Genomic DNA, 24891 nt, shown 5'->3' on the forward strand with positions numbered 1-24891 from the left:
AATACAATTTCATATTTTTGTTTAAAACAAAATACTATGGCAAACAAAAAAATAAAGAAATTTGAAAATTCTAAAATAAAGTAAGTAGAAATAAGTTCATCTTAACACCTTCTACTTGACCGCACCTGGGAATTTAAGCAGGTGTTCACATATAAAAGATACAAGTAAATAAAATTTGAAAGAGAGTAGTAAAAAATATTAATTAAAAATTATAAGGAAGACAGGATAGGAATAAACAAAAAGCTAGATGTTTAAATGTAAAATGAAAGCTGAAAAATTTAAATTTATTATTATAACGGAAAGATATTTGACTTCAAAGATGAAATCATCTCAAAAAAAAAACTTATTTTGATGATGAAAGTATCACAAAACTGGTGAAACGTTGGAGAAAGTTTAAAGGAGGCTATGTTGAAAAATATAATAATTTTGTATCCAATAACCTGTGTTTCATTCAAAAAGACACGGACTTTTTGAAAGTCTATATAGAAGATTTTAACAAACTTAACCCACAAAGTACCCGTAGAGGATTTGATTATTCAAAGATTTTATTACTAAGTCTCTATTATCTACCCCAGTTACAAATTTCACTGTTACTCATCACTGTAACTGTTATCTTTAAATTATTTAAATCTCATTGATATCTAACAATTCAAATGTTTTCTCTGCTTTTTCATATCGCAATATCAAACATCTACCTCAATATTTTAATTATCAAATTACCTAAAGTCTTTTTGGTTTCTCATTGAATTTCATTCAATTGAATTTTGTATAGTTTTTTGTGTGATGTGATTTTGTGTTTAACCAACATTTTGTGGTTGTTTTACTCTTACAAGAATTTTACAAAAATTTCTTCAGTTGAGTTGATTTCTTTTGAATAACTTAACTAAACAGCTTTCCTCAAATTAAACACAAAATCGAAAAAAGTAAGTTAAGGAATACAAAACAACAAAAAAAAATACAGGAAAAATGTCAACCTAATCAATTTATTAAATTGTGGGTAAGTGTTAGTGTGAGTGTATATATATATATATATTTGTATGTGTACGTGTCTTAGTGTGACAAGGACTTTTTCATATAATTTCTATAGTCTATAGTTAACACTTGATATACATGTACTAAGTTTGAAGTTTTTATTATAGAAACACACAAATACTTACTTACAATCACATGCATACATACATATGTATGTATATGTGAAAATACGCAAACCCTAAAAATTCTTTAAGTAGAAAGTACATAAATGTCATTGAGTAACCAATGAATCAATTAAGAAAATTGCTTTTTACCTTTTCATTGGTTATTTACTCCTCATACCCTCTCTCCTACGGTTTCTTTTAAACTTCTTCTTTGTTTCTTTTTGTTTTGGTTTTTTACTCTTGATGCTTGTTTGTGTAAATTTTTGTAAGGTGCGTTACAAATACATTAAATACAAAGTAAAAGATATAAGTAACTTTCGTACAAATCTTATCATTCAAATGAATATGAAAAACAAACTCTGCTAAAATTTTCAAGTTATTATGGCACAAACAAATTTAGGACAAACTGTAGCATACGTTTTAATTATTTTTTTTAAAATTATTACAAGAACTATTGAATATTGTTTATTTTTATTAAAAAATATCGTTTTTTCATGCGTTATTTCTGAAATTCTTGTTAGTGTAAATCACGATTACGTTCAAAATACACAACATAAATCATTGAGATTCAACCAAAATATTTCTCAATCTCCTAGTGAATCAGGTATTAAAAATTGGCAAAATCCGTCCAAAAGAAAAATATTTGTGAGCAAAATATGAGACTGGTATGAGCAACAGTGGGTACGTTCGGAAAAAGGTGGTAATAAATATATATCTTCTAAACTAATGCACGGATTGCAAAATAATGTACTAACAAATCATAGAAGAGGACATAGGCTTTTAGAAAAATAAACTAGTGACAACCTTGTTATAAAACAAGATGAGCTACAGGGTGTCAAATTCGACCACATCTGGTTTGAAAAATTTTGTAGAGATTGTAACATGCACAAATATGGAGGTATTGCAATGAATTTTATTTTGTTATGTTTTTTAATTCTTTTTTTAGAAGAGTTCAATATCTTTCAAAGGCCGAAGTTCTTTTAGTTTTGGTTTTTTACTCTTGATGCTTGTTTGTGTAAATTTTTGTAAGGTGCGTTACAAATACATTAAATACAAAGTAAAAGATATAAGTAACTTTCGTACAAATCATATCATTTGGAAGGACATGAAAAAAAACTCTGCTAAAATTTTCAAGTTATTATGACACAAACAAATTTAGGACGAACTTTCGTACGCATTTTAATTATTTATTTAAAGTTATAACGAGAACTATTAAATATCTGTTATTTTTTATGAGTTATTTCCGAAATTCTTAGTCTGTTAGAGTAAATCACCATTACGTTCAAAATATTTCTCAATCTCCTAGTTGGTTCGGTATTAAAAATTGGAAAAACCGGTCTATCAGAAAAATAGTTGTGAGGAAAATATAATACTGGTACGAGCAACAGTAGGTATGATCGGAAAAAAGTGGTAATAATAATTATATAAAAAAATGTACACATTTGTCAAAGGGGACAATGTTTGTGGAACTTCTGAGGATTAAATAAAGGCTTTTTATATAAGTATTTGATACTGTTGAAAACATTGTGACTTGAGGATTAATATTTTAGTAAAATTAAATAATGTTATAAAAGTTTGGGACTTCATTTACCTTAAAAACTAGAAAAATATATTATTGTGATTTTCCACGAATAAAAATATAAAATTTGACTTAATGTAAAATTTTAACAGTGAAAGATATCATATCAAGATTTGGAATCTATATAGGCTCAAATGTCCTTAAATAAATGGCATTAGAACTTTTGACATTTTTTCAAATATCGAAATTCCTAAAACGGGGAAAATGTGTTCCGTAAAAAATACGGCCCTTTTTAAAAGTTCCAAGTTTGAATGCGTATAACTTTTTATAGGGAAGAGATATCTGTTAGCAAGTTCCTTTTGTTTTATTTAGAAATTTATCGCGAATATAACAAATATTTTAGAAATTAAATTCAGTCCACCGTAGGCCCGCCGTATATAAAAAACCATAAAAAGATCGAGCAAAATTAAAAAAATAAATCAATAAACCCTAATAGAGATAACCTATAGTACTAGGCGTAGTTTTGTAGATCTTCTCAATAACTATTCATATTTAAAACTTCAGCTCATTCGGATCATAAATGGATTTTTGGCGATTTTTTTAAAAAATTTGATACCCGAGGTGACCAACTTTGAGGGGCTACGCACTGGCCCCCATTATAGCTATTAAGCTGAACAAACGTATATCAACTCAGAACTACCTCAGCTCAAACCGTTTGAAATTTCGTAACAATACCTCCAATAGTTCCCAAGATACCGAATTATTTACAAAAAAAAGTTTCTAAACCACTGTGCCTTGTTAGAAAACAAGGTGAGTTATAGAGTGTTAAAGTTAGAGTGTTTGTTATAAAAAAATTGGAATATAAAGACAATTTCTTAATTACAATTTTGATTTTTTTTATATAAGTTTGCACTTATAAAAGTTTTTTTGAAAATGTTTTCACAGATTGAATGAAAATTTAACGGTGTCAGAATGCAATGGCTTTGATTTCAATAAGTGCACTGTGAAATAAAAAATATATATATTTTTATTAAAAAGCAGCAAGCAAGGTTATTAGAAAACCATTAAAACTATTTGCAAAACCCTTTTATATAATTATAAACCATTAATTTTTATAAAAAAAAATGTACAAGGACATTACGCATAATATATTCTCTCCATAACGTTTAGTGACAAAGTTTTTTTTTTGAAGAATTTTTAAAAGTATTTATAAGAATATAAAACCTTATATCTCACACACAATTACTTAAAACAAAATTTCTTCACACCCCTACTTTGTTAGCAATTTTACAAAAAAATGTCACACACGTACAGGACATATTTTAAACATAAATTGTATATTTTTTTATACCTTAGGAAAATCCACAACAATTCCTTGGCGTCAAAACAATTTGTCGTCATTTAAAAGCTTCATTAACATATGAAATGTTTTTTCATTCTTTCTTTGGAACAAAACAAAGCATACATATGAAGAAAACAAACAAATAAACCAACATCTAGTATAAATATTTATGTGAATGAATATATGAATGCAGTTGTTTTAACTTAAGTGCTATAAATTTTAACAAAAAAAAAATGAAGAAATGAAACGAAAAAATATTATAAAAACAAAACAAATCCTGTATAAACATAAAGTAAAGAAAACCTAAACGTTAAATAAAGATGTGCAAGTGTGAGACAATAATACTAGGGGGGAAAGAATTAGGTTTTTTTTCTAAGAAACATAAATGTATAAAGTACTCTTAGAGGGTACAAGTAGCAATGGATAGTAGACATACTCTAATGGTTAAAACACTAGACCGTGACTTTCCTTAAAGTTAAAATGCATAATTTTAAAGTAAACTACTTGTTATTAGTTAAGGTTTTAAATATTGTTATGAAAGAAGTAGTAAAATTTTTATATAAAACGTAGGAAAAATTAAATTTTTACTTAAAATTATGAAAGGCATATAATCCGAAACCATGGTTCTGGGTTCTTATTCGATTCTAAGACGATCTAGCTATGGCTCTCCATCTGATTGTCTGTTCAAAATACGTTAGAGCCCAAACGAAAGGAGCTAGCTGGCTGATACCACAAACACTCACTATAGATAGCGGAGTCGATGTCTGTCTGTCTGTTGAAATCAATTTTCTGAAGACCTCAGATATCTTCCGGATCCAAATCCTTAATAATTCTTTCAGACATGCTTTTGAGAAGTTTTCTATTTTAAAGAGGTCATATGTGAAGCCCGGCCAACCAACAGAATCGACACCAAAGCCAAAAGTCCAATGGCTTTGGTGTCCAAAGCCATTGGACTTTTGGCATTGGACTACCAAATACAGGCAATGACCTGTATTTGGTGGGAGCAAAACTAACCAGACCATCACAGGAATCCTTTATTGAATGCAACTGATTCGTTTGAAGTATTAATTCTACAAAAAACGACCAGAATATACGGCCAGACATGAAACCGTATTATTTCATCATGACAATGCTCGGTCACAGGTTGCAATACCTGTTAAAAATGTATTTAGAAAGAAGTGGTTGGGATGTTTTGACTCAACCCCCTTATAGTCCAGAACTTTCCCCGCCCGACTTCTATTTGTTTCGATCGAAATTAAATATTAAATATCAGATCCAAAAAGAAGCTGTATCTGATTTGTTACGTAAAAAGGCAAGCTCTTCGCATAGATACGCAATTGTTATTCTTTTTGGGGACAACCAAATAACCCAGCACTATTTATACAATATAATTTTAACTCATTATTTTAACACGGTCATGTCATTGGAGTAGTTATGTAACAGATAATAAATATGTCATTATATGATTAGTAATCATTGATTACTTAGAAGTAATATATACGGTATTGAATAGTAATTGAAAAGTAAGTCATTGAGTAGTTTCAAGTAATTACCAAATTTTTGCCGGGAATCAATCTGATAGAAACTTGAACTTTTCGGAATGAAATCAATTGAACTTATTCATGTTATTTGCATTATCATTCTATTGAAATATTTTAGCGGATCTCAATATTGGAAAGTCTCCTGGACCTGATGACATAAAAGCAACAGCAGTGATCTGAGCTGTTAACTTGTGTATTATCCAACTTTTTGATGGTGTTATAGCATGGAGGTAAATTTTCTGTATGTTTGAATGTTGCTAATGCCCAATAGCTTTTGGATTGGTACAATCCAAAGTTATGGTGAATATGGTTTACTAGAATCATTTTAAGTAGGTTGGATAAAAAAATACATAAGACTTCATAGATTCAGGCCCTTTATAGGCCCCGTTGTAATACCATAGAATTTAAAGTCAGAGGAAAAGAAATAGCTATGATGTACAAATTAGGTCGTTTTGAATGCTCAAAATCTGCGGTCAGCCACGGCAGTGAAGGATAATGTGTACGACCTTCAAACTGAAATAATTAAATCCTCCATATTGCAATCGGAATATCTCATTGTTGTTTACGCAAAATCGTAAAGCTTTTTCTAGACCTAATGTTTGGACGATGAAGGCGGTAAATCGATCAATAGGTCCACCTTGTAGTCTAAGACAGTGAATCCCTAATATAGTTTTCATAAGCATCTTGGTACCGTGGTATTCAACTGATTGCAACCTTCACATACAGAGGTGCCCTATATTTTAGAATTACATTGCATATATCCTTCTCATCACCTATATGGTCTAAGTTAGCTTTAACAGGCATTTAAAGTGCCGTTTCAATATCTGAGAATAGATAAGAAATAAGCTAAATCCTGATGACCAACCGCAGATTATTGAAGTAGTTCAAAAATAATACATGATAGCGAAAGATAATGTGTCATAACAATGTCTATTGTCATTCAAAAGTGAAGCCATCATCTTGGTCCCTGAATCATTAATAAATTTTCCATGATCATCTTGCTACTCCGAAATCCAACTGAGTGAAACCTGGAACTATTTGAGCTTGCACAGACATGGAGGTTTAATAACAGCACTTATGCTAACGTGAGTTTGGCATAATGAATTCACTTACTGGATTCCATCGGAGACATCGTAGGAATGCATGGTTTAACGAATACTACAAATATATCATAATGGGAAAGAGGAAGAAATGGTTTGTTACTCATTTGTGAATGTCCGAGTTTTGCCAATATGAGGTTGGGTCCCCATACTCTCATGCTTCATTTCATCGTATATGTATTCTGGTTGGTTCGTTATTTAAATCAGCTCTTAACTCATTTGATATCACAATGGGATGGATAGCCCCAAATGCGCTGTTTTGAAGAGAGGCTGTACATGGACTCCAACGTGTCGAGTAGCATGGCAAAGCTAACATCCTGAGTCACAAGATAAACTGGTAGTATGATAAAATAGGCCTTAAATATGGCTATGCCTGTGTCTGTGGTAATCAGTGCCGAAGTACGAAGGTTTCTATTAAAGGATTTACGGTAGTTGGATTTGTCAAGAGCCCATTCTCTTAATCAATATTGAGAGGAGCCATTTGGTATTCCTATTTCTCTTCTCCATATAAGATATATAGCTGCAGCCTCCTAAGACTAGTTGATGCTATAATATTGGATCTTATGATATCGCACTATCACTATCAGATTTACCAGATTTTTTCAATAAGGCCATTCCTTTTCTTGCAAGATATTATGTAGATATTTTCCAGATATTGTTACGCAAGCATCATACGCAACAGTTATATAATCCATTGAGCTTCACGAATAGCGAATTTATAGCAAGATTCTACAACAGGTGTAAGGTTTTATGTGGAACTATGGGGTTTGCGGACTAAGTAGAGGAGCTAGGCCAGAAGTCTCTCTATTAAAGCAGTAATAGTATGGCGAAGTCATTATAGAGAAGATGTAATTAAACCAAAGCTATTGAAAGCTCTCTGTAAGTTATTTTGTAGCATTGGAAGAATAATTTTAACAGACATAATTGGAAATTTCTGAACTACAATTGAAAATGGTGTAGTATAGCTAATAATTAAATAATTTTACTCTAATTTAACCAATTTTATTTAAAATTTTTCTTTTTAAATATTCCACACAGATTGAAGCTCATATATTTAAATAAACTTTAATCTCATTTGGTAAAATGCTAAAATATTAAATGTATTTTTAAATACTATGATTTTTATTGATTAGTTTAATTTGGTAGATTTTAGCACACAAACAACCTCATACATTGCCATGCATACATACACTTAAATAATTATTACTTTACGGCTAATTAGGCATTTATAAACTGTTTTATATTACGTGCTGTTGTTATATCAATATTATTTGAAACACACAGATACACACTTCTGCAGGTATTAAATTTATTTATATTAATAATAATAATACACATATTTGTATTTATGATAAATAATATAGATGAATATTTATGCAGTATCAATAAATGTTTATTTAAAATTTAAATTAATATTGTAGAAATGAGGAAAGATCCTTTTTGTGAAAGTGGAAATGTCTAAAAGTATGCAAAAATTTAAATTTATATATTGTAGTGGAACATTTATTCCTCATGCAAAAACCTATCGAAAAATCGATTGCTAAATCGACCCATCTTAATATAAGTACTGATTGCTACGTTTATTTTAAAGATTACTGGCTTTGCCAAGAATTTTACTTAATAGCTCATGATATTTAGTTTTGTGCAGGCCCTTAAAAGGGCAAAATGTTCCAATTGACTTATTTTTACCAAACATCATTTATAGAGCGCACCCTTAATAATTACCAACATTTGAAAAACAATTGCAAAAAAACCTCAATAACAAAATATTGTGTTTAAAAACATAATTTAGAAACCTATAATTAGTGTGCCATCAGCCTATTTGTATTTAGTAGAGCAAAACCCTGAACTTTATTGCAAATTAATATTACACTTCAATAACTACAGCCGAATTGTAAATAATACGTGCAACAAAAAAAAAAAAAACTACAAAATTATTGCGAAAAAAAAGTAGTAAATGAGATTATTTAGTTTATAAAAATTGACAGGATTTCAATGTCATAATTATAAAAGTGGAAAAAGTGAAATGTTTTAAACTTAAAAACGAGTTTAAATATTTATTAAATTAATATTTCTTTTTACGCATTGCGGAATTGTTAAATATTTATTAGAGTTTAGTGCAAAATTTTAATGAATTTAGTTTTAAATTTGTAAATTTGGCAGAATATTGTTCAATTGTTTTAAAAAAAAAATAAATAATTGATTGGGTTTTAATTGGGGAATAGAAATTAAATAAATGTTAAATATAATTGTGTGATGACTATTGACCTAGATGTATGTTAGAGAGCACGGAATTTAAATGATAATTTAGGGGGATTTAAAGCAAAATCATAAATAAAAATGCATATTAAAAATTAAAAAATATATGTAAATAAAAACGGTGAAGTGTCATAAGTTATTAACTAAATGAAAATCCAATGTCATAATATCAGTGCAAGGTATGAAACATTAAATAGTTTCCATGGATGCTATGACAATATCGGAGGAGTAATAATGGCCATGTACTTATGTTATGATATTTTAAACTAAGATGAATATTAAAAGTTTGATAAGGTTTTCAGGCATTGGAAATATTCGGCAGTATTAGACAAATTTTAACACTACCTATCTGTCAAAAAGACTTAAAAACAAGTAAGAGTGCTATATTCGGCTGTGCCAAATCTTATATACCCTTCACCAAATTATACTTCAAAATTTTAAATATTTTTAGGTAAACAAAATTTAATTTTTTTTCCAGTTTTTTTTTGAATTTTTTGGAAAAAAAAATTTTTCGATTGTTATTTTAAATTTTTTTTTTTTTAAATTTTAAATTTTTTTTTTAAATTTTAATTTTTTTTTTTTTAAATTTAAAAATTTTTTTTTTTTTTAAATTTTAAAAATTTTTTTTTTTTAAATTTTAAATTTTTTTTTTTTTAAATTTTAAAACATTTTTTTTTGTTTTTTAAATTTTTTTTTTTAAAAAAAAATTCGGGTTCAAAATTTTTTTCCCGATTTTGACCCATTGTAGGTCCAACTTACTATGGTCTTATATACGTCGTTGCAAATGTCTTTGAAATATCTATCATTAGATATCCATATTGTCTATATTAATGTCTTAGTAATCCAGATATAGGTAAAAAAATAGGTCAAAAATCGAGGTTGTCTTGGTTTTTTCCTCATATCTCAGCCATTTGTGGACCGATTTTGCAGATTTTAAATAGCAAAATTCTCGAAAGCATGCCTGACAGAATTATTGAAGATTTGGATCCCGAAGATATCTGGGGTCTTCAGAAAACTGATTTCAACAGACAGACAGACAGACAGACAGACAGACAGACAGACAGACAGACAGACAGACAGACAGACAGACAGACAGACAGACAGACAGACAGACAGACAGACAGACGGACAGACAGACAGACAGACAGACAGACAGACGGACATGGCTTAATCGACTCCGCTATCTATAAGGATCCAGAATATATATACTTTATAGGGTCGGAAATGAAAAATGTAGAAATTACAAACGGAATGACAAACTTATATATACCCTTCTCACGAAGGTGAAGGGTATAATGAGAGATGGCGAATCTTATGAACGTGGGTTTTGTTTTAAATATCTTATATGTCATTCTCACTTAGTTATTGAATGTTATAGTGAAAACAACAAGGTTTTTTTTTTGTTTGCGATTGATGGTTTGTGTGGTTCAGAAGTGGTGATTTTGACACGGAAGACAAAGATTGCCCAGGTCTGCCAAAAAATTTCGAAGACCAAGTATTGGAGGCATTACTCCATGAAGATTGTTGTAAAACTCAACAAGAGCCTGCTAAATCATTGCAACATCAGGATTCATCCAAAATCAGGGAAAGTTGATACCAAACGAATTGAAGCTAATAGACCTAAAAGATGATTTTGTGTGTCTGAAATGATGATTGAACGCTTTGAAAATAATTTTTGTACCGAATCCTTACTTATGATGAAAAATTAATATATTACGATATACGAGTTGACACCAAAGCAAAATATTCATGGAGCTATGGTAATGATGCTCTGTATTTGGTTTGACCAAAATGATCTAGTATTCCGGTCGACTCTGAGTCGATTTAACGATGTTCGTCCATCCATGTAAAGTTGGTATCCACTAGGGTATTCGAATTATTCGATTATTCTCTTGTTCGAATAAAACGAATAATTCGAATACGATATTTTAACTTGTTCGAATAATTCGATCACACGTTTAAAATTAATCGAATTATTCGAATAATTAAAATTTTTCTAAAATTTGTTTTTTGTACGTTTTTTAAAAAAAACAACAAATAACGTTAAAGTTAACAATTCAAGTATTGATAATGTTAAAAAACATTCGAAAACAAAGTCCATCATTAAATTTTCAACAGAAATATTCTGATCAGATTAACTCCCGAACTATCTACAAAACAATTGACTAGCAAACCCTTCAGTTTTCATTTTGGAGCTATGCTTTAAAAAATTTGATCTAGTTGAACATGATCCTGAATTCAAATACAATACAAACGTATTAACAACTTTTTTATCTCGTTCATTAATTGGGGTTTTAAATTGAGTAACTAATTCTTTAGTAAATTAATTATTCACTATTACTAAATTATTTATAACAAATTGTATTATACATCAAGCTCTATCGACGTTGCAGAATCTTTGCTTAAAAAAGTGGTCTTGGGGAATTACACAATAAAGGGAATCTGTCGAAAGTTTGATATCATTGTCAGTGAACGTGGCTAATTTGAAGTCAGGCAGTTCATGATTGACGCATTTACAAATACGCAAAAAGTTTATTACCATGTTAGACAAAGATGTTCAAAATCATGTATAAGACGAACTCCATGCTTTTCTTTCAACAAAACGTTAACTTGCAATATTTGTGTTTATCTTTCGATTTATAAAATATTTTGAAACACTTACGTACGCGGTTAATAACATCACTTATATACATGTATTTTAAGATCATGGCCTTCATCTATTTCAATGTAATCATTATAAATGTCATCCTCAATATCACTTTCGACGACCGTTTCAAAATCACATTCTCCATCACATTCAACTCCACTTTAATCTAAGTTAATTTTTTAATTATTAATTGCGATTCTTCTAATATTTCGCCAGCTAAATAACAAATATTTTATTCCGTACCTTTTATTTTCATTGGTTCAAGTCTTAAGTTTAAAATTTTGAAAGATTTGTTTTAAGAATTGTAACTTCTTGTTCTATCATCTACAGTGATCGAAAGTCCCTTTGTCTTTAGTTATTTGTCGAATTTCAGAAACAATACAATTTTTGTGAGTCATTATTACTTATTTAAATTTGTAATTATGAAAAATTTTAAGCAATTTAATAAATTTAAATATATATGAACATTTATTCGTTTTATTCGATTATTCTACATAAAATTGTTCGAATTATTCGTTATTCGAAAATGGCCATTTTTAAATTGTTCGAATAATTATTCGTAAGAAATTATTTGATTAATCGAACGATCATTAGTCGAATGAATACCCTGATAATTACTATGGGAACTCTGTACCATGAAAAAGAGTGGTTTACTGAATTTCGTTGTGACCGTACAAGCACGAAAGATGCCGATCGGAAATTTAAAGTGTGAGAGGTTGTGGAAGCCATATGCATCTTACATGGTTCAGTGGTTTCAATTTTGAATGATCACATGTTTATGAGAAAGCTTTCCGAATTATGGGTGCCACCTTTGCTCACAATCGGCCATAAATGCAATCGTGTGACAACTTCGTAAGATTTCTTGGCGGTGTTCAACCGCAATATGGACATGTTTTTGTGCCGTTTTGTAACAGTGGAGGAAATGTGGATTCACAACAACACACCAGAGATCAAACAGCAGTAAAAACAAATTGGAGAAACGTTGTTCAACGTGTATAAAGCCCAAAGGTAACTATATTGAAAAAATAAAATGATTTTTATACAAAGGGCCTAATTCAGAGACACGAAAGCAAAACAATTTTCAAATTTTTTTATGAAAATCACTCAGTTTTTAAATAATTTTTGAGTGGTTTTCATACAAAAATTCGAAAATTGTTATCGTTTTATATTTTTGAATCATGCACAAAAAACTGGGTTTCATTCAAAAAGTCTCGGACATAGTGAGACAGTTCCTTCTTATTACCATAAGAGGTGGAAGATAGAATCGATTTCAAGTAAAAATATGAAAACCTATATGGAAACCTTAAATACTAATAAGGAATGCAATATGTTTAAATTTTAGATTTCCATTTTATGCATGTATAAATCGAGTTGTGTCATAAATATATCGACAGAAACAGCTTGATGTATAGAATTACAATACAAGCCTTCTATATTTAATACTAAGTTATAACCTAATCCTAACTTTAGCTTCCTTACGATTTATTTTATACATTTCCATAAAGATTTATTAAATCATATCACATTCCTATCACTAGTACACTACCAAATTGTTAATTTCATTTAACTTTAGTTACCAACACACATAAATAAACCGAAATAAAATTGTTCTGTTGCATATTTTAAACCAATTAGTTTTTAGTTGCACAACACATTAATTGACAACATGTTGAAGTGCTACCTACATATACATATGATATGAGTTGTACATAGTATGTGCTACCAATTTAACTGTATACACTTGGCACAAATTTGTACATAGAAATTTGATCATACATATGCACTTTTACACACTTTATCATGTATGCACATACAAAGATTAACACTTCCCAGCTGTTCTAGGAGACAGTTCCGAACTAGAGATTTTAACCATTATTTAGGTTGGAAACTAGTTACTTAACTAGCTACGTGACTAGTTATTTTAACACGTGTATATCCTAAGCATTGACCCTTTGTGAATATAATGATACTGTCCTATAGCTGGTTTAAATTAGTCAACGCATTGGATTCACATACTGGTTACATAGCATCAGTTACTTTACTAGCTACCTATCTGGTTACTTTATCAGCTACATAACTACTTATTTAAATATGTACGGGTGCTAAATGACCACAAATAGTCATCTAAAAAACATATCATAGATAGTCGAATAACCAATTGTTTGCAAACAAACCTTCCTCCGGCAACTCTCCAATAGATTGCTTCAATATAAACGTTTAAAGTGACTTCACTATACGTTACTAAGAAACACTAAAGTGACTATAGACTTCACATTATGTTACATGAGATATTAGTATACTTAGGGCCTGTCTCACTAAATGCGAACGAACATTTTCGGTCAAGCCCGACCATATAATACCCTACACTAAGTAAAAGAGCAAAAACATTTTTCTTTTAAAATTTCAATAATTTATATTTTTGAGTGATTTTCGGAAGTGGTCCTTATATGGGGGCTATGACCAATTATGGACCGATCACCATGAAATTAGGTCGTGTGATTTATGTCTATATGAAAGTTTACTATGTTGAATTTTGTGAGTACACCAACATTTTTAAGCGATTTATGCACGTTAAAGTGATTTTCGGAAGCGGGTCTATATGGCAGCTATGACTAATTATGGACCGATTGTAACAAAATTTGGTAACATGAATTTTGTGTATATAAAACTTATTTGGAGCGCAATTTGTGGAGATATATTTATAAATTAAACATTTATGACCGATAAAGTCCAATTTCGGAAGGACATTTGTATGGGGGCTAGGTGAAATAATGGACCGATTTCAGCCACTTTCACTTGGGCCGAAAAAATAATATGTACCAAATTTGATCGAAATATCTTCATAATTACGACCTGTACTCTGCGCACAAGGTTTATATGGACAGCCAGCCAGCCAACCAGATGGACGGACATCGTTTAATCGACTCAGAAAGTGATTCTAAGTCGATCGGTATACTTTAAGGTGGGTGTTAGACTAAGATTTTTGGGCGTTACAAACATCTGCAGAAACACATAATACCCTCCCCACTATGGTGGTGTAGGGTATAAATACAAATAAACTGTATGAGAATTATATGAGCACAAACATTTAAAATGACTACACTCTAGATTACTTAGAGACACTTAAGCGGCAATTGTGTTCACTCTAGATTACCTGGGATGTATAAAGTAACCAATTGTCTTCTCTCTGCACTACAAAGAGCACATACGAGCCAAATGACCAAAAATATATAAATTGGAGTCAGCCAAGTGATAAAACATTAGTGACAATTATTGTGTATAGGGGATACATTGACTACTTGCTTAACTGCTGGGTTATAAAGCAGCACAAATACTCCAATATATTTTTGGATTCTATACTAAATATGGTATATTTTTACTCATGTGTACAAAAAGTTTATTGTCTTTGAAAAATGTTAAAATCTATATCTATTTCTCTAAGGTTTTCATATGTATACATTAGTGTAGTGGAGAACAATTTCTGAGCATTGAAAATCTAAAAAATTTTAAATAAGGGCCACCATAATGTTGAAAATCCTCTCAACTCATACATGCTTAAATGAATATAGAATAACTAACAGTCTATAGCAGGCTTTAGGTGTTAATATTTCTAAAGATGATGATGACAACCATAACGATGTCTACATAGTTGCTAAAAATATTCACAAAAATTCAGTTTGTTGTCTTCCTTTTAGTCTTTATTAGTCAAAAAGATCTAAACTTAACAAACGGTTTTTATGTTTATTTGCTTGTGTGTTGTATTGTAAAAACTTTTGAAACGAAGATTTATTAAAACCACTAATTGAAATGTTACAAGGATGAATATTACAAGGACCTTTTTGCTTGCACTCATGTATTCATAGGTGTACAACTAGGTGTAAAACTAGGCCTGAGGTTGGAGTGAGTCAAGTGAGAACGTGCCAGTGTGTGTAGGATTGTTGATTTACAGTTTTAAAGTAGTTTTGGAAAATCAATTACGAAAAGGAAATTAAACATTTAATTAATTTGTGTGTAATTGGGTTTTATTTTAGTGACAAGGTTTGTGGAGTAGTTAAGAATGTGATTTAAAGAGTTGATATAATAATTTAAAATTGTATTTATATAGAGCAGTCTTCATGGAGCGAGGCTTATGTAGACAAACTGATTGTCTGAGAAACTTAAACAGCACGCTAGTGTCCGTGTTGTGTTTGAGTTAATTTAAAAATTTGATTATAATTTGGGGAAACAAGCCATCACTCACATAAGTGACTAGTCGATAGCGTGATGGACTATTAATCTCAGTGTTCCTGGTTCGATTCCCGTGAGAGACTCTGTGGGTGTATCGCCAGACAAGCAAAATGCTTCGCAGTTTGTGTTTTTTTTTAAATGCTAAGCTTGATAAATACTATGGGAACTCTGTACCATCAATTTCAATGGTAAAAAACTGAACCAAATCATTATATGGTGTTGGCCGAACGGATATTGAAAAAGCAAGATATTGTGGATGCCATAGGCATCTCATCTCAAATCGTCAGAGTGACTATTTCTTTTTTTCAAACCTGAAGAAATGTCTCGTCGGAAAGAGATTTGACTCCAACGATGAAATTATCTCACAAAAAATACGTACTTTGATTACCATGACAAATCTTTTTTTGGAAGGGATTCAAAAATTGGAGAAACGATGTACAAAGTTTCAATTTGTACCTTAAAAATTTTAATTTTTACTATTTTTTGAAGACAAAACAAAGTTTTTTTGTTAAAATGTTCGAGTGTATACATCTCTATTGTGCTGCAATAATGAAGAATGGGCAAATCATTAACAGTATGATCCGGGCCCATCACGTTACCCAATCTTAATCACGCAAGATTGGCTTGATGTAAGATATGAAGGTTTGTGGAGCTTTTGAAAGTAAATATAATATTTTATATAAGTTTTTGATATTGGTGGAAACCATAGGCATTAAGGATTAATATTTTAGTAAAATGAAATAATTTTGTGTTTTTTTCGGACCTCATTTACCTCAAAAACTAAAAAGATTTTAACCCTCCGTCATGCACATGTATCTGGCCAGATATTTTAGGAATTTAACTGTGATTTAAATATATTTCTAATTTGGCTAGGGGTTTGAGTCTCCAGGTACTAGGATATTCAATTAATCGGGTTTCTGGTTTAATCGGTTAATCGAGCAAATAATTAATCGAGGTTTAGATTTATTCGGTTAATAATCGGTTAATTTAAAATTATTCGATTAACCGAATAATTTCTATTTTCATTTTAAATTGAAAATACAACAACGAATTGTGTGTACAAAAACATAAAAAACGGCAAATAAGGTATTTGAAATCATTTTTGTGAAAATATCGCCTATTTGCTGCAACAACGTCATAACTCAAAATCCGTATTTTTTGAACTGAGTAATACAAAATTATCAGTTTTCAAAAATGTCAGTTATTTTTTGTATGAGAGTATTTTTTTGTTGTAAACATCAAAATTAAACTTCATGTTTTCTCGTATATTTGATAAGTAAAAATTTGTTTAAAATTTATTTAAGAAATAGTAAAATATCATAAAACATTCAAAGGTGTTTTTATCGAAACAATTTTTTTTTATTTATGACGCTGTTGCAGCAAATGTGTGAGTTTTAAGGGTTTTAGTGAGATCTTGTGAAATAATCTTTTATAAAAAGAATATAATTTAAACGATTTTTTCATTAGATTTAATAAAACTTTTCTTGGAAAAACACTCTCTCGATGATTGTATATGTTGGAGAAATCAAAAGCATGATAAAGAATACATATTCCTTTTTGGATTGCTTTAGATTTTGATTAATTTAATAGTTTCGTTTAGTTTTGAAAAAAACTCATTTCAAAAAAAAAGATTCGTCTATAATGTAAATACAAACAAAGTTTCAAAGACATGAAACTTAAATATGTCAGTTGTTATACATACTCACTAATCATGTTTATTGGATGTTCCAAAAATATCTAATTTTAATTTGAAATTTGTATTTGAATTGAAAGGGAAAAATAAATACAAACAAATTGTTTAAAGTGCAAAAAAAGGAATTTCGGTTAATCGGTTAATCGACACAAATTAATCGGTTTATTTGTTATTTGAAAATCGGCAATTTTAAATTATTCGAACAGTTAACCATCCAAAATTAATCGGTTAACCGATTAACGGTTAATCGATTGAATACCCTACCAGGTACCCTCTACAAATATTGTTAGGTATCGTTTTATGAAAAAAAAACAACAAACTAAATTTATGTGGATTTTTTCATCTATACAACGTATACGTAGCGCATGTATCTGGCCAGATACACCCACATTTTGTGAGAAGATTACTGTACTTTATTGGTATTTTTTATTTATTTTTAGTTGCTTACCTGAAGCTGTGTAAGACTTTTTTAATTTAGAATTAATTAAAACTTATTTTATAACTACTAAATTTAATTGAAATGAACAACTATTTTTTGGAAATTAAACACAAAAATAAAATGTTTCTTGTTTTATTAAATTTTTTATTCACGGGTAGGTGGTTTAGCATGAACTTAGAACAAAAAAAATAGAAAATACATATCTGCCTGTATCTATCTACAATATAACAATGTAATATTATCACTAAAATAGACATCACAATACAATTTTGAAGTAATATAGACATAAATGTTCTTAAGTCAATGGAATTACTATTTCCATTCTTTGTTTTCAAACACCGAAATTCCAAAAACGGGTAATGTGTTACAAAAACTGAGTTTTTTTTTAGAAAAGTTTCCAGTTTGACATTATTTACAGTGTGATACTAAAAAAGTTTTGTATGTATATAAACAACATATAGGTCTATACAAATATGAAAAGTTTTTAGGATCGGTGCTTCGCTATTTTAGAATTTTTACTCAAACCTAAAATTTTGTTTCAAAGTTGGCCAAGTTTGGATAGGCCTTGGGGACAACGTCCGCTAAAATGATTCAAATTTTACATTATACATTTTTGCATTAAGTTCTCTTTTCATATCAGATACAAATTTTATATAGTCCCGAAGAAAATTTTTTTTCTATAAAGGAAAAAATATGTGGACCTTTTTGTGAAAAAAAACTTTATAAAAAATTGAAACATGTAAAAAGATATTCTAACTTTGTATGCTTGTAACTTTTTATAAGGACGAGATAATTGTTATCAGGTTTGTTTTATTTTCTTTAGAATTTTATCGCAAATATACGTCATATTTAAAAAAACAATTTCGACCCTCCTTAGGCCTGTCATATATAAAATACGAAAGAAAGACTTTTTGTAGACTTTCTCAAGTACTATATATATTTTAAATTTCAGCTCATTCGGGTCATAAATGGAATTTTGGCGATTTTTTTTCAAATGTAAATTTGAAAAACCCATTCACTGACTCATCGGCGAGTGGGTGAGTGAATGAATGATTGAGTCAGGCTTTGTATTTTTATATAATAGATGTTTAAAAAAAAGCCCAATAAGTCCATCGTATGTATACTTTTGTGATGGTGTGTATATCTTAAGTCAATGGTAAACTTAATATTATAAAATAAAACACCAATTTGTGTATAAATATAGAAGTTTCTTGACTTTATGCTAAAAACTTTAAACTAAATTCCAATTGAATTGCAATTATTTTACTCCATTTCCTGCATAAACCATAAACCCTATACTAAGGCCTACAATTTATTTTCAACTGTATGTATAAATTCATTCAATTCTTTCCCTAAAAAAATACAAAAAATCAGCATATTTTCTTACAAAACTAATCAAACAACAATAACACGGCAACTTTGCCAAGGTAAGTTTCTCAATTTGCTGTGCATAAATTACTTTTCTCAATTGCATTTTCAATTTCATTCATTTCATTTAAGTTTGTTTCGTTTCTTTCAGTATTATTTCATTCAGATTGTGAGTGAATATAAAATGCTTCAGCATATAAATTTTGTAAATTGTAACTAATTGGACGTAATAGTACTTGTAGCATAGAAACGTCAACACGACTATTGTACAGAAAAAAAACACCAACTACCTCCAGCCTAGTCTCTACTAAATAACACCCTACCCTAGCTTCTTTTAAAGAGTAGCAAGAATTGGCATATATTTCTTATGACTTCCCTCCCCTTTGAATAGAATTTTCAAAATCAGTAGCTAGAGCTCCTAGTGTTGGCGTTGAACTCATAGAAAATTCATGATTCGCAATATAGTTTTCTTTTTTGTTTTTAGCTGGTTGTATTTTTCGAGCCAGTAGTTATTAAGAATGAGAATTGTTAACAAAGCGTAACATGCGATTAAATTACACTTTTAAACGTTTTGAATTTTAATGTTTTTTCGCTGTTACATTTTTTGGTGTCTTGATGTTAAACGACACGGCTAGGAAATATTAAAAGCCTGATCAAGATTTTGTGTGTTTGGAAATTTGAAGGACTTTTTAATGAATGTCGAAAATTTAAATGACATTAAGGTCGCAAGTGGAAATAGAAAAGGGTATAAAATTTAAGAATATTTGTGTTAAAGAAACATAAAAAGTTTGAAATAAATTTAAGTAATTAATCTACTTAAAAAAAGATGAGCTTTAACTCAGGTCTAGTTCAGGTTCCACTTGTGGTTGGTGGGGTAGTTCTAATGGTGGTTGTAGTTGAACTTGTTATTAAATTTCTAGGCATTACTTCATGAAGATTGTTGTAAAACTCAAAAAGAGCTTGCAAATTTATTGGAAGCTACTCACGCAATGTTCGAAATGATGCTTGAACTCTATAAAAGAAAATCATATTTGCACCGAATCATTACTTGCGATGAAAAATGGATCCATAACTCGAAGCGTAAGAGATCGTATGGGAAGCCCGGTAAAGCAGCCGAATTATGACCAAAACCAATATCCATGGCGCTAAGGTAATTCTCTGTATTTGGTGTGAGCAAAAGGGTCCTGTCTATAATGAGCTGCTGAAATCTCACTATACTGGTAATATCTGTTATACCTGTTAAAAATTATTTAGAATGGATTGGTTGGGAAGTTTTGCCCGAATCGCTTACAGGCTAGACCGTGCCCCGTCCGACAACTATTTATCTCGATCGATGCAAAGTTCTCTCTCTGGAGCAGAGTATCCGAAATTGGCTTGATTCGTTCTTGGCCTCAAAAGATGAGCAGCAGTTCTTTTGTCTCTGAATCAATATGTTGCCAAAAAGATAGCTAACAATGACCAATACTTTGAATAAATTTATATTGTAAAAGTTCTGGTTGTAGTTCTAGTTCTGGTTTAAGTTTTAAAAAATTTTGTATATTTTTTTGCTACGATTTGTTTGTCCATTAAATTTGCAAATTTCGAGTTGTTTTAAGGGCTCGTCGATTATGGGATAAAGTTCTTAAGAATAATCTTAGAAGTGCCTCAGCAAAATGTGTTGTACAAAAATGTATTTAATTCATTTTTAAAGCCTATAATTTCAGCAAGTTGCCGCAACTCATCCATACTATTTTGATTCCATCTTCAAACAAATTTTTTCTATTAAAAATTGGGGAAACAAAATATGAAAATCTTATGAAATTTTCAAGTGCTCCTTTTCGTCAAAATTGGTAAAGGTTCTCTAATGAAAATCACCACAATTTTTGCTTTAAAATTTTCGCCTTATTACTTTCTGAAACGTATAGACAACGACGTTTATTCGTTGAATGGGCCCTGGAGCAATTGGAAACTGACAAAAAAATGTTGAATTTGGAACGATACTAATCTCTATGCATCCCGAAAAACTTACTTTTTGGTCATTGGTCCACATTTCTTTGAGAATTACTATGGCCAGCCGTTAACGGCGACCGCTATTCGATGATAACCAACTTTGTTTTAGCCTGAATTGGATGAATTGGATTAGGCCATAATTCTGGCCTTCAATTAGCGATTGTGTCCTGCTGGTAAGTGTTTCAGGCGCTTCGAGAAAATATTCTACAAATACTTCAGTCCGAGGCACCTCATCTTCCGATACAACCTTTATCGCAGCATCTTGCCAAGGTTCCAGTGTGGGAATATGTTCATTGATCCATTTTTCTGAATCGTTGCCTTTGCAATTAAAAACAAGCCGTCCAGTTTTAAAGGTGCAGCCTGCATATTGTGGTTTTATAGCTCCACAATTTTGTCCAGAACTGCTGCTTGTATAAGCTTCAGTTTGTCATCATAACATATTGTCTTCGGGAAGTCTGATTGGATTACCTCCAGCAGTACAATTTGAGCTAAATCTCTGTACGAAGGTAGAGGAGTTTTGAACGTGTCTATGCTTTTGGTAGAATGTAGGATTTGGTTTTTCAGGACATGATCTGTCGGAACTTCTTTCATCGGCTTTAGGCACATTATGCTTACCTCCTCGATGTCCATGCCTCGCTCCATATATCTATAGACGTTTTCGTGCAGCCCCACATATTTTTTTTTCTTGGACCAGCACTCAGAGGATGACCCCTACTCATGTAAAGCATTATGTGGGAACTAGGAAAATAGGTTATGGGAGGGAGTATAAAGGGAGTAGTGTTTGTGGACATTTGATTTGAATTTTCCTATATTGAAAGTGACAGGAAAGACTTCAGGAGGAAGATTATTCCACATACTGACAGTACGGCTAAAGAACGAATTTTCCCTGTAATGTGTTGTGCGATCCACTGTCCAGTCGACAACGAATTGATGTGCCCTTGCCGAAGAGCGTGTGTTGCGTAAAAAACTACGAGTTTCGGGAACAAGTTCCCTAATTTCAGCAGAGCACATACCATTGTAGTATCGGTAGAACAGTGAAACATAACCCACATTGCGATGATGTTCCAGTGAGTCAATAGAGCTGGATACCCTACTGTCACCGATAAGCATCTCCGCCCTCTCCTGTACGCGGTCGAGTAACTCCAAAATAGACTTCGAAGCACCGGCCCACACATGAGAGTTGTATTCCATTTTAGGTCGGATATAAGTGGTGTAAATAGTAAGGAGATCAGATGGAGTGAAGTATTTCTTATACCGTTTTAGAAAACCAAGGCACTTGAATGCTTCTTTCGACACTCGAAAAATGTGTTTTGTCCAGCGGACATCGCACTGAATACTGATGTCTAGAACATCCCTTAATAATATACACCACCCATAAAAACAGATGGAACAACATGATCTGTTGTGCGTTTGTGAGTTAACAACATTGAGTCGCGTGCATAGAAATCGACTCTATTCGCACAACCCCATTCAGAGATTGTCACAAGATCTTGGTTAAGTGTATCATTTATATTTTGTCTCATTGCCCCAATCTCCGACTGGCTTGGTCTATAATTGAATGCATATGAATGGCAAATGTTGCTGTCATCTGCAAAAGAGTAGATAGGGTTGGAAGTTTGACGTAGTAGGTCGTTTATAAAGGTAAGAAATAGAGTAGGAGAAAGGGCGAAGCCTTGCGGTACCCCTAAATTGATCTTGAACTCATTTGATGAAATTCCATCTATAACAACTCGTATAGTGCAGTGTGATCTCTTAGAAAGCTCGATATAAATCTAGAGAAGTTATTACCGACACCAAAAACAATAAGTTTTGCTAAAAGCGCACCATGCCATACTTATCAAACGCTTTAGAAATATCTACAGACACCAATTTAGGAAGGCTAGCAGGTCTCCCGTAGAGCGTCCTCTACGAAAGCCATACTGCCGGTCGCTGAGTAAATTGTTGGACTCTAAATATTTCACAAGATGGTAGTTAACCATACTGTTCATAACTTTGGAAAGTGCAGAACAAATTGCTATTGTACGATAATTTTCAGGTTTGTTAGCCTTTCCCTTTTTAGAAATTGGCGTTACATTAGCAACCTTGCAACTTACTGGAAATTTGCCGGCACGGTATACAGTGCTGAAAAGGTTAGCTAATGGACGAGCTAGCGTCGAAGAACACTGTTTCAAGACCAGTGCTGGTATATCATCAGGCCCAGGGGACTTATTTATGTTGAGATCCGATAAAACCCTTTTAACTGCGCGAGCGCGAAAAATATATCCAGCATAGTAACTAATAATCTTTTGAGCTCGAGTAGTGGTTGATTGCTTTCCGGTAAGTTCGAATTATTAGAAAATAATTCAGCCAAAAGGTTAGCTTTATCAACCGGGTCAATGAATGGTTGGGCATCCCTTAAAAGGGTAGGAATTGATGAACTAGCATTATCCTTAATTCTTTCAACGAATGACCAAAAGCTCTTACTGCCCCTGGGAGCAGTGAGAACTTTGGCTCGAAGGCGCTGCTCGTGTAGAGATTTTTCATGCCTCAGCACTTTGGTACACGAAGATCTCGCCCTTTTGCGTAGCGAATCAGTTTCGGCATTTTTGTTGTTACGCCAGAGTCTGGATGCTTCCTCTTAGATCTGATTGCAATTTTGCACTTTTGATTAAAACAGGATTTTTCCATAGTTTTAATCGAAATTTCCTTAGGTGGAATGAAGCTTTTCATCCCCATCATAATTATGTTCTCCACCATTTTCGCCGTGGCATTGACACTATTGTCTAAGAAACAAAGTTTCCAATTAAAATGCCGACGAGCCCAACGAGCCTTTTCGTAAATAAAAGTTGAACGTTTCGTAGCTGGTCGTGAAACGATACGAAGTTCAGATAGCGAAAAGTAGGCGGAAATGCAAACACATATTATTACAAACATATTATTTACACTTTTAGTCTGGTGCACCGTGGGAACGGTATCTGCGGATGTAGAGGGTTGAGTGTTTAACGTTGGGTCCAGTAACGCGTTTTCTGCATACATTGGGATAGATACACCTGTTGATTCGGGACATCTGGTATTATCCATTTCTTCGATAAGAGTGTTACGAACATGAGATCCTTCAACGGGTTCAGTTAGATCCATAGCACCCTGTTCTGATTTATCTACATTAATTGTTTTATTTAATTTATTATACATCTGAAAATAAATATATTAATGGAGAGAGAACAGGACATCATACAAAAGAGCCTCTTGTTGCTGATGGGCAAAAATAGAATCGGACAATGCCCTTGACCGGAGGTCTCTGCTAGGAGACACATGAACGTAGTGCCATTCATTCCGCTCTAGATCCGCCACGTTCTGATTTAAAAACTGAGACACATTGTATAGGGAGCGGTGCATTACCATCAGATTAGCTATGTTGCGCATTCCAGACGCTGCTTGCCTCCATTTTGTCAAAATTATTTGCTATTTCATCAGCATCATAAACACTTAATAATGATTAATAAAAGTCGGTTTCATAGGTTTTAAAAGAACAGTTTTTTTTACTCATATACGTATCTTTATTTAGCAACTCTTTTTAAATTCCTGTAACTTTTTAATTGTTTTCAATCAAACAATTAATTAACTGCAAGTGTTTACAACATTAAGATATTAT

The 24891-nt window shown here is 31.4% G+C and overlaps 1 pseudogene; it reads right to left on the bottom strand.

The window, feature by feature from the left end:
• LOC135950829 (uncharacterized) overlaps window positions 1-24891 on the bottom strand; it is a 53458-nt pseudogene that overhangs the window by 22937 nt on the left and 5630 nt on the right.

Source organism: Calliphora vicina, chromosome 2 (assembly GCF_958450345.1).
Source record: "Calliphora vicina chromosome 2, idCalVici1.1, whole genome shotgun sequence".
Lineage (NCBI taxonomy): Eukaryota > Metazoa > Arthropoda > Insecta > Diptera > Calliphoridae > Calliphora > Calliphora vicina.